General features: G+C 38.2%; 1 pseudogene; it reads right to left on the bottom strand.

Annotated features, from left to right (window-relative positions):
• Positions 1 to 2,787: 2,787 nt before the first annotated feature.
• On the bottom strand, positions 2,788 to 10,893 carry LOC139934770 (uncharacterized; annotated as a pseudogene).
• Positions 10,894 to 11,636: the final 743 nt, after the last annotated feature.

Raw genomic sequence — 11,636 nt, 5'->3', positions numbered from 1 at the left:
GTCATCACAAAATTTTCAGATTTCGGGTCAACAAATTTTTGGTGATTTTATGGTTTCAAATGATACAGAAAGGACTACTGAACACAATTTATCTGTGTGGGATGGGTAAACGAGCAAAAGTTTGAGATTTATTGAGAATTTTGTAAGTTTGAGGATTTTGGTCCAAAATAAAAAAAAACTGTGATGCCGGCATCACAAAATTTTCAGATTTCGGGTCAACAAATTTTGGGTGATTTTATGGTTTCAAATGATACAGAAAGGACTACTGAACACAATTCATCTGTGTGGGATGGGTAAACGAGCTAAAGTTTGAGATTTGTTGAGAAATTTGTAAGTTTGGGTTTTTGGGCCAAAATTTAAAAAAAATGTGATGCCGGCATCACAAAATTTTCAGATTTCGGGTCAACAAATTTTGGGTGATTTTATGGTTTCAAATGATACAGAAAGGACTACTGAACACAATTTATCTGTGTGGGATGGGTAAACGAGCAAAAGTTTGAGATTGATTGAGAATTTTGTAAGTTTGGGTTTTGTGTCCAAAATGAAAAAAATCGACCATGCGGGTATGGTCAAAATTTCAGATTTGGGGTCAACAAATTTACTTTGGTCTTATGGTTCCCAATGATACAGAACAGACCACTGAAGTCATTTTATCTGTTGAGACTGGGTATACAACCAAAATATTCAGACTTATTGAGAAATTTATGAGTTTGGACTACTCAATACATTTCATCAGCCGAGACTGGGTAAACAACAATTTTTTTTAGATTAATCAGAAAAAACAGTGATGCTGGCATTACAAAACATTTTGGGTGAGTTTATTGTTCCAAATGATACAGAAAGGACTACTGTCACAAGAGGGCTCTGTAGCTAATGGTATTATTTGGTTAAGTACATGACACGTAGCTAAAACGTAAGTTTGGGGCGTTGCCCTACGTCATTGACCATATATGGAAGTATTAACGGGGTTCCTTTCGTAAGTTATTTCTTGCATAGTAATGAGGTGATTTTGTATGGGGAACCTTACAGGCATTGGAATGTCTGGTGTTCAGATCCGTCCAGCATCTCGAGGAGTGTGTTAGCACAGTTTGGCGTTAGCCTAAGAAATGATTGGCGCTAGCCTGAAGTAGTGGAGTCCTGTTGGGCAATAGCCTAGTAATGTTTGACAATAGCCAAAAATATGATGTAGTGGCGATAGCCGAAGTATTGCAGTCGTATTTGGCGATAGCCAAGGAGTTCAGCAAAAGCTGATAGATAATTAATCTGGTGGATGCAAGGGACACTGCAGCAGAGGACAGTCGGTCCAACCGAGTTGAGACAAAACCTGTTATTTTACAGAATTGAGGGGAGTCAGTTTTAAAGAGACGTAATCTCACCAAAACTGTAAGTTAATTTAATTATGATAGTTTTGTACTATTTCCTTTGTATAAAGAATGTTGTATGGCTGTTTTTGAGACAAAAGCTGGAAGAAGGGAAACTTTGTAAGAGTGCCGATTATTGCAAACCAAGTGTAAATTGATGTTCAGTATAAATCTGCTGGCAAGTTTGTTTGATGGGCGGCCGATCTGAATTATTTCTTGTATTGTAAAGTGAAATTATGTAGCTCAGCCGAACCCGTTTTATTTATAAGTATTGTGGGTAATATTTCGGGGCTCCCAGTATGGAGTAGAGATTACGATACTTCGGCCTTGAGAGGGTACCGTGGAGGTGGGTGTGGGGAGACGCGTCGCTAACCCGGAACACCCGGCTGAAGGGGAAAGACTCCCGGAGCCTAATGACGAGAAGGATTGGTGAAGTAAACTTGAAACGAACTTATATTGCAGGCAGTGGGCGGTGGAAGACAGAAGAGTAATTTATGGACGCAGTAGTCGTCGAGTCTTTGAAAGATTATTGTTGAACTGATTTGCGACATCATAGTTTAATAATTTATTCGTACTTTATTTTCCTTTGTTTAATTGGTCCAAGTGTAAATATTCAATTGTAAATAAATAAGTTTAGCATAAAACGCATCGATTCAAAAGTCAGCGTTTATTTGTAATTTTGTGGTGTGCTTGGAGGAACAGTTTTCTTTAGTTTTGATTTTTGGTATTTGGGATAACACGGCTTTGTGACAACTACTAAGGACAATGCTGGCATGGGCAAATTTTCGGAGTTGGGGGTCAAACAACTTTCGGTGTCTTTATGTTTTCAAATGAAACAGAACAGTTATATTTATATTCATATTTAAATTAATATTTTTTTACATAGTTTTTAACGATTCCTGTAAGTGGCGGCTTTCCGCTGTTGGATCTCAATAAATAAAAAAATAAAAATAAAAAAAACAGTTTACTGAAGAACAGTGCAGACTGAGTAAATCAACCAAAGTTTGAGACACATTGAGAATTTGTCGATGTTGAGTTTTTAGTAAAAAATCTGAAAAATCTGCCATGCTGGCATGGGACAATGTTCGAATTGGGGTCAGACAATTTTCGGTGATTTTATGGTTTCAAACGACACAGAACAGACTACTGAAGACATGTTATCAGTGCTGACTGGGTTAGTTAGTGAGTAAAAAGTTCAAGATATATTTGGTTTTTTGTGAAGTTCTCAATTAAACTTCCTCTACAGTAGGTTCCAGTTAAATATTGGAAGACAAAATCAACCAAGTGTTGTCCCATTGGTTGCCATTGTTGAAAGTATTTGCAAAGACTTCTGCTTTTTATGGGGAAAAAGAGTTATTACATGTGCATATATAATCAAGATTACTAGCAGAGAAAGCTAACAGTAAGCATGGATTACCTTAAGGCTTTAGGACGTATGCATCATCAGAGGCGCAGTGACTCTTGGACTATATGGAGAGCAGCACGTATGCATCATCAGAGGCGCAGTGACTCTTGGACTATATGGAGAGCAGCAAGTATGCATCATCAGAGGCGCAGTGACTCTTGGACTATATGGAGAGCAGCACGTATGCATCATCAGAGGCGCGGTGACTCTTGGACTATATGGAGAGCAGCAAGTAGTACAAGTGGAATGGTGCAGGTAAGATTGCAGGGCGGGAAGAAGAGGCGTAGGGTGTAGAGGTGGCAACTGTCCTGTCTCAGCTTTCACCTGCAGTTTGGAGGGAAAATGACCTAACACAGTGTTACTAAAACAGTTCAGAATAAATTCTTACACTGATTTCTGATTAAGCTTTATTTAAAAACCAATGATTTTATTAAGAAAGATCAAATAATCTTTTTAAAGGATGAATTATATCCTGTATATTTCAATAATGCAATCAGGAAGTAGCTTCGATATCTCAAAGTGAGTTCAATGTGTGAAGATTTTAATAATACAGATTGTCTTAAATGTTGGTACAATTACATTTCGAGTGTTACAGTCCAAAGTGTGCGGTGCTAGTATTTCAAGCCTGTATCTAGTACACAATACTTCTTGTACCAATTTAATTTCACTTTTCAGTTCACACAGTTTCACGAGTACTCTAAATGTTATTGTTGTGAACCATTTTGATGGGTGAGAGGGTGGGCTAACACTTTACCAAAATCTCCAACACAAAAATGCTGAATACTGCCTGCTTTTGAGAGTTGGCTGACCAAATTCTCCAACGCTGAAAATGTTTCCAGGTAAACAGAGAGAGTGTTTGTCTCTTAAAGGTTGACTCGCTGATGAGATCAGGGGAAGTCGGTAGGCATGAAGACAGACAAACTTTTGAGAAGCACCCAGTGAAATTCAGTCACCCATCAGTTTGGCACAGGGATGAAGTTTTCAAATGATACAGAACGGAATACTGAACACATTTTATCTCTGTAGAAAGGGTATATGAGAAATAATTTGAGATTTATTGAGAACTTTGTGAAGTTGAATTTTTAGTCAAAAATCTCGCATGCTTGAGGCGCTGTACAAAACCTAAGTACCTTAGGTTAGGGCAAACATCCAGGACATTTGAAGTGAAATACTCACATATAACTTTTTTTTGATAGATAAAGTCTTTGAGCTGACATGTCGGTAAATCACAAGGCAATCAGATTTCAGATACATGCAGTGCATATAATTTTGTTAACCATGGAATTTTCCCAACCATCTTCAGTTCAACTCAAACCCTATCAATCCATCCACCCCAACCCTTCAAATATGAAGCCTGGTTTATATTTCCTGCGAATGTGATACGAATTTTGACGTCACAAAATCGCAACAAATAAATCGAAACAATCAAATTGTGCGAAACTTGTGCGAAACTTGTGCGAAACATTGGGTGCAAAAACAGGGATGAGACGTCAAAAACGCTTTGCATTCACAGAGTATGAACTAGGCTTAATTCTCTATCGATCCATAGTTGAAGGGTTGGAGCGACCAACACTTCAACTATCACCCATGTTCCACCCCCATCCTTCCCTATCCAACCCCAGTACACTCTTACCAGCCGGGCAGTGAGGAAGATCTGGCTTAAGAATGCTGGTGATCCTTTGAAAGTCATCGTGGCAAGCATTGTAGAAATGTGTTTGACCAAAGCAGAAGAACACAGCAACTGAACAGCAGTAGCGGCACTTGTACTCCAGGAAATTTGTCTCATGCTTTGGACACATTTGGGGTCAATCAAATTAGACGAAAGATGGAGCGTTGGAGTTTGGAGGAATTTAGTTTGTTAAAAAACCCATTGTTTGCAAAATGTTTTAATCAAAATTGTTCATATCTTGTGAGGGGAAATTCCCTAAATGTTGTATTAAAGGGTCTATGTAACATTTGTAGGACAAAAAAAAACAATGTTTACACTAAACTTACACAGTTTGCAGATAATGGTAGTAGAAAGCTTCCCTGAAAATGTTACGTGCTGAGGTGCTGTAGTTTTTGGGAAATGAGTAAAACAATGTCATGAAAATAATAATACAAGGTATACATAACTTGAATATTTTCAGGTTTTGAAAAATTGTATTCACCAAACGATCTACAAAACAACCCAACCACAATACATAGCATTGAACATGTACATGGTATGCTAAATGATATTTTCATTACAAAAACAAAAAATACCCATCTCCTGGAAAAATGACTTAGTTTTAACGGACTGATCCAACCAAAAAGCAAGATGGAAAAACAAACAATGTCATTTTTGTTAAAACCCTGCACCGATATGTGATGTATGTCATTGTTTGTGAGCCCTGTGGAAAACCCCCAAAACAGGGAGACCACCATGCAAACATATTTTCACGACATTGTTTTACTCATTTCTCAAAAACTACAGCACCTCAGGAAGTACATGTAATATTTGAAGGGAAGCTCTCCACTATCATTATCTTCAAACCCTGTAAGTTTACAGTAAATCTATGGAAAAGTACCCAAATCCTTTAACTCTTCTATTTGCCGACCGTAAAACTAGTTGTAAAACAAAAACTAAAGACCGTAAGCCCACACAGTTTTCTGATTTGGAAAGAGGACGCTTGAGAATGCTATTGTGACCTTGTTTTGGGGTGGTTGACTTTCATAAATGAACAATAAATGTGTCCATATGATCAAATTATTACTCAATATAAAAGGGTAAACTATGTAATCAGTAATTCAACAACTACCTCAACAGTTAGAAACCTGTGTTCTTTATAATGCTTTTGGCTCAATGTAGCTGTCTTTTTGTATTTGTATGTGGGGGGAGGAACTGCCCCCTTTCTCAGGTCTGTGCTTATGCATTGTCTCACTGGGCACCATTAAAAAAAGCAGTGTTGGTCTCCCCGGGTTAAACAATACGTAAAAACAAGAAATAAAACTTTGGCGTAAAACCCCCTACCTGAGCCCTGGATACATCTGAGCATGCTCCACACACTAACTCAGTTGGGTCATAGTCACCCTGTATCCCAACCTCTTGATCGCAGCGAGCTTCACCTCCGTAATAAGCCTGAAGAAACCAGGGAGAAAACACCAACATTAACATTGAAACATAGTAACATCAATGCATTTAATTATGAAACATATTTGCGATGATCTAAAGAAATCACTTTTTATTGATGGTGGTTGTGAGAGGAATGGGAGGACTCAACAGTTGGACTCTATACTCTTCCCGCCATCAGGGAAAGAGTTTATGCGTCTTTATCAAATTTCGCTCTAAAATGTGCAAAAGGCGTTTTTATCAAAAGAGATTTATCTACATGTCACCGCAAAAATATTTCTAATTATCATTCCACCATGCAAACCTTCATGTCTTATAAAACTACATTTAACTGTTGTCTTTGGACCAGCACCAATTTCATAGCACTGTTTTTAAAAACACAACAAAATAGCTAAGTCTTATAAAATTACATTTAACTGTTGTCTTTGGACCAGCACCAATTTCATAGCACTGTTTTTAAAAACACAACAAAATAGCTAAGTCTTATAAAACTACATTTAACTGTTGTCTTTGGACCAGCACCAATTTCATAGAACTGTTTTTAAAAACACAACAAAATAGCTAAGTCTTATAAAACTACATTTAACTGTTGTCTTTGGACCAGCACCAATTTCATAGAACTGTTTTTAAAAACACAACAAAATAGCTAAGCCCAGCAAAATTGTGCTTACCGGAATAAGGTTACCTGCACATCCAGCCAGCAACCAACTCACAAGCTCCATCACCATCGGTAGTCTTGCAATCTCCTGAAGACGAACAGAGTACAACGGCTCTGTTCAGAGCCAACACTCCCACTAAAATGATTTGCACATGGGTGTATCCTTAAGTTCATCTTCAAATTTATCCACATCATGCAAAACTTCAAACAATAGTTAATTAAATGTTGTCCAATTGCACAACATCAATTCAATTCTAAAGACAATGAAAGAAATAAAAAACTGTAATACTGTTGTTTTGGACCATTAAAGCTTTCAACAAACTCTGCGACTTTTATTCCAGCCGGCTAATACACCCAAATGAAAAGTAAGGTTGGACAGTTTCAATGAAACTGGAAATTTTTTAAAATAACCATTTCTAAAACAAAATGTTGATAGGGTATGTAGACTACTGTTTCTTTCCCTTGACATACTTGTTGTCTTTAGATAGTAGTTCACAATGACAAGTTGAAAATTACATACCCTTTGTGGCAGTTTCTGGGAGAATTCAAAGGGTCATCTTAGCCCGCATTTGAAAGTTGGCTATTAAAGAGACTTGTTGCACTGAATCAGGGCCCAATTTCATAGTGCATGCTTACATTATTTTGTGCTTACTGCGTCATTTCCATTTCATAGCGCACGAAAAGGCATGCTAACCTTCCAGTGCTTACAGCATGAAAATATATGACGTCACAATATAAATCAATGGTAAATGCGCAAAATGGACATCCAATGCTTCTGCTAACCTGTGAAATACAATTGCACCTTAGCAATTTTTCTGCTACAGTAAGCACGAAAATTTGCTTACCGTCAAGCAGCGCAATGAAATTGGGCCCTGGTGAGTTGGTCTATGAAAAAAATGTTGTAACCATTTTGTTAAAAAAAGATGTTTTTAAAGTAACATACAATGATCCACACAAGTATGCCTCAACATTGCCTGGTTGTGATCTGTCTTTTACTTACTGAACTAAAATGGTCCGCCATTTAGTGGAGTAAAAATGTTACTGTACAAAATGGCATGCCATGTTAGTTAACCAAGCATGCCAAGTAAAAGGAAAACCATGCAAAAGGCATGTTTGTGTGGGTCATTATATTCTACTTCTAAAGGTATCTTTCTCACAATATGCATTCTATAACAAACGGTTTCAAAGACTTTTTCATAGACCAACTAACTCGCCCGATCCAAGGAAACATGTTCCTTTAACAGGAAAAACTTTGTGGAATGAAAAGTTCATCAGGTAAGGTGTAAAATAGTCATGACCATGGCTATAGCCCTCTAATTCAGATACAGCCTCATGTCAAAAATATAACAAGTGAACAATTTGGAAACCACTTAAAAAAATATATTTGTAACAAATTTGGATACGCAATCTTGCAGTGCATACATGTTCATGTACATGTACTTGTACAGTATGTACTTTGGCTGAACATGTAGTTTGTTTTGTAGTAACATCTCTAAAAAGTTCATGTTCTTAAAATATACAACGTTGTTTTTATTCAACTAATGGAAATTAGTCTTTGTGATTTTTCAATTATTATTTAGTTGTTATGATTCAGGGTATTCCATTTTTTAAGGAATTATTTTGAAAATGTTTTTAGAGTCAGCCATCTTGAAACTAAGCCTAACCGAGCCAACAAGTTGGTTACTATGTGGTGTTTGAAGCTTTGCATGGTGTAGAGAATAAGAGTTACTATAAATATGAATAGCCCTGAGTAAAATCTCTTTTGAAGGAGTGGTGGCTCTGAAAAGAGCTGGTTTGGTCTTGATAATTTGAACAGTATACTCTGCTCGTCTTCAGGAGAAAGACGAGCGTCTTCAGGAGAAAGACAAGCAGAAGTATACTGTGCGAAATGCCAAGGAAGACCAAACCGGCTCTTTTCAGAGCCACCACTCCTTCAAAAGATCTTTTACTCATGGTTGTACCCGCAAGTTTACTATTCATATTTATATTTATAGTTACTTTTACGTCGGTTACTGTTCGGTCTAACCAGCCTCGTCACTGTTACCGTGGTTCAATCAAACGCACAAAAAAGCGCTCAACCAATGACCAAAGCTCAAACATGCTTCTGGTTTGGGTAATTAAAACGCACCCTGAACAACATGATTCTCTTACCATCCCGATCCTCTCAAAGGGAAACGTGACATTGGTATCAGCCATGTAGCCAGCTCCTGCAAGCAATAACTTGCCAAGTGGTGGATGGATGTCAAAGAAGAACACTTGCTTGAGATACATATTGATGAATTTGCCGAAGTGGAACTCATCAAATCTGCAGACCAAAGATAAATTTATATGGTTATAGGCAACCCACTACATGTATATTATCTTCAAGTACGCGCTAATCCTCCAATCAGATTGGCAGAATGGAGCGGTAATAAAAACCTATATTGCACGGCTAATATCACTACCATGCGTATTGTGTGTTCTATGTCACGCGCCAAGTTTGCTTGAAGATAAATACGTTATCACACGCTTCGGCCTCGTTGGATATGGGACACAGAAGCGCTATATTTTTCCGTATTCCACTCGCGCTTGTGTGATAACTTATAATATTAATACTAATAACTGACATTTCATTTCACGAGCGAAGTATTAAGAACTAGCTACACAGTTGCGCCACAGAAAAATACACAGATTGCATTGCGTTCAAGCGTCCTTCTCAACCAACGACATACGGCAAGGATGATGATGTTAGCTATGAATAACGACATTTCAAAGATTTTGGCAAACAAAATTGCAATAGGAATTACCTCTTTATAGTATTCTTATTAAACAAAAACAAAATCAGTTGAATAATTACATCTCTCTTAACCAAAAATATCCTAAGCGAAATTGTATCAAAGAAAAAAAAAAAGAAAATGTCATTTTATATTCCCCTTTTTCAGTTTGTGTCTAATTGTGTCTACTGTTCAAATGCATATCCCCGCTAGGAAAAGCGGTTGCAAACAATCTCAATTCCTTCTCAACGTCCAGAGACCGGTACCGATATTCTTTTCATGATAAACAATCAATACCACATATTTCATAATTTTCCCGATCAGCAAAACCTAACAAATGTCATAATTCATCACAGGAAAGGCCGATTTCTTTGCTTCAAAATTCAGTCAAAAGCTCAAAGTCTACAGTTTCTAATGTAGCATTGTGCGCATGCAACATAGGTGACATTGTTTACTGCGCACGCGTTGAACTTGTGTGTTGCTACTTTACCACTCCAATAATTATGAGCGTAAAACGATGTGATACCAGCGACGGCAGCGAAAGGCCGTAACACACATGGGGTACAAAAAGCTCGCTGCTGTCGGAATGTGTGCAGCCTTTTACAGACGATGCGGTTCACATCCATAGTGTTTCCACTGGAGGTGGATGCAGCACTAATCGGATTAATTTGAGCTTCGGGGATTAAGACTGGAGTTGTAACTCCTTCTGTTCCTTGCTCTATGATTACACAGTATACAAACGCACCATCCAGCGACACACACAGACATCATTTTAAATTTACAGGCCTGTAGTTTTTTTTTAACTTTGCGTGCGACAAACAATACATGAAACATTAAGCGCTAGACAGCTTTCCTGAAGAATACACTCTATTGGTAAAGTAACGCGAGATAGAACCATTGACTGACAGAAAAACAAAAATTATTTGATCAACTGAATTTTACAGCTCTCAAAGAATTTTAGCACAGAAAGCAGCATTTCTTGTGGTTTTGTAATAAATTTTTAAAAATACTACAAGCAAAACGGACGCCAAATTGCATACCAATCGCAAGAGAAAAACTCTATCTTGAAAGTAGTTCCGTTTTTTTTTATTTAAAAATTGTTGACGTGAGTTGTCGTGAGTTGTCGTGAATAGTCGGTATTTAGTGCGACCGGTACCCTAAGGCTGAGCCTTTAAATTATAGTTTCTAGAAGTACTAAGAATATATGAACGGACATTCAACTTCTCAAATCAGGTAAAAAATAATGAAAATTTTAGTCAAATTTGTGTTCGCATTCGGTCGCACAAAATCACTTCTTTTCCCAGCATTTCTTTTTCCAACATTCAAACTGTTATCTATTACAAAATAAACATTGTCTTTAGAACCTTGACAAATTTTTGTGTGTTTTGGCGTTTCAGTACATATCAATTTAAATAATTTATCTGAACTTAAAAAAATGACATTAACTAATTTATATTTACCATCTTGAACAGGCGGTGGTGGTGAAGGTGAAGCCTGCTGGCTGTCAACAGAACAGTTTAGACATGGCCTTTTTGATGGAGGAGTTTGGAAATCATCGTCTGAATTTCGCTGGTTATCCCAAAACTGTGGGATCGATAATGGTGATGGGGTTGGGTATGCGGGAACTACGTCAGGGAAGAGGTCAATGCTGACTGGTGCTGGCACCATGAAGGAAGCAATGGCGAGAACCCTGATCATTCGGTGGTTTCAGTTCATCCAAACATGATCTAGGTTGATCAAGTGACGAGTCGACGAGTGAGATGTCCATGGTTTCAGTTGCAAAGTTTGAGTCAAGTTCAGGGGAGAGGTCAATGACTGGTGCTGGCACACGTGAAGGAAGCTTTGGCGTAGAGGTTAGTGCGACAGAACCCTTCTCATCAAAACATGCTTGTGTTGAATTTCAGGGAGAGTTCAACGGGAGAGATGTTTAATGGGTTCAGTGGCCATGTGTGTTCAATGCTCTGGAGTGGTTGGGGCTGCTTTCTGCTTTTGGCGAAGGTCATGTTGAGGACTTGGTGATGCAACAACTTCCGCGAACGTCTGTTTTGCTCCAAAGTGTCACAACAGGGGGACAAAATGGTTTGGGGTCCAGGTGCCATCAGCAGAGGACAGGTACATTGTGTCCACATTATATATATGGGGTGTCGTGCGAACTACGCTGAGTATCCGCACGCACATATCTGTCATCCCATTGATGGGGGGGATACACAGAGATGATGGGGGAACCGATGACTGAAGCTGCCGCTTGGAGAGTCCAGGCTGACGAATAACCACCATCACGAGAACAGGCTTGAACAGCTTCGTTGTAGGTCGGGCTTGCCGCTATATAAGTCCAGTAGTGCTATATATGCATGTTTGTGTACACATC

This window comes from Asterias amurensis, chromosome 3 (genome assembly GCF_032118995.1).
Source record: "Asterias amurensis chromosome 3, ASM3211899v1".
NCBI classification, from domain to species: domain Eukaryota; kingdom Metazoa; phylum Echinodermata; class Asteroidea; order Forcipulatida; family Asteriidae; genus Asterias; species Asterias amurensis.
The sequence above is the reverse complement of the archived record's forward strand: the minus strand, read 5'-3'. Positions and strand labels throughout refer to the sequence as shown.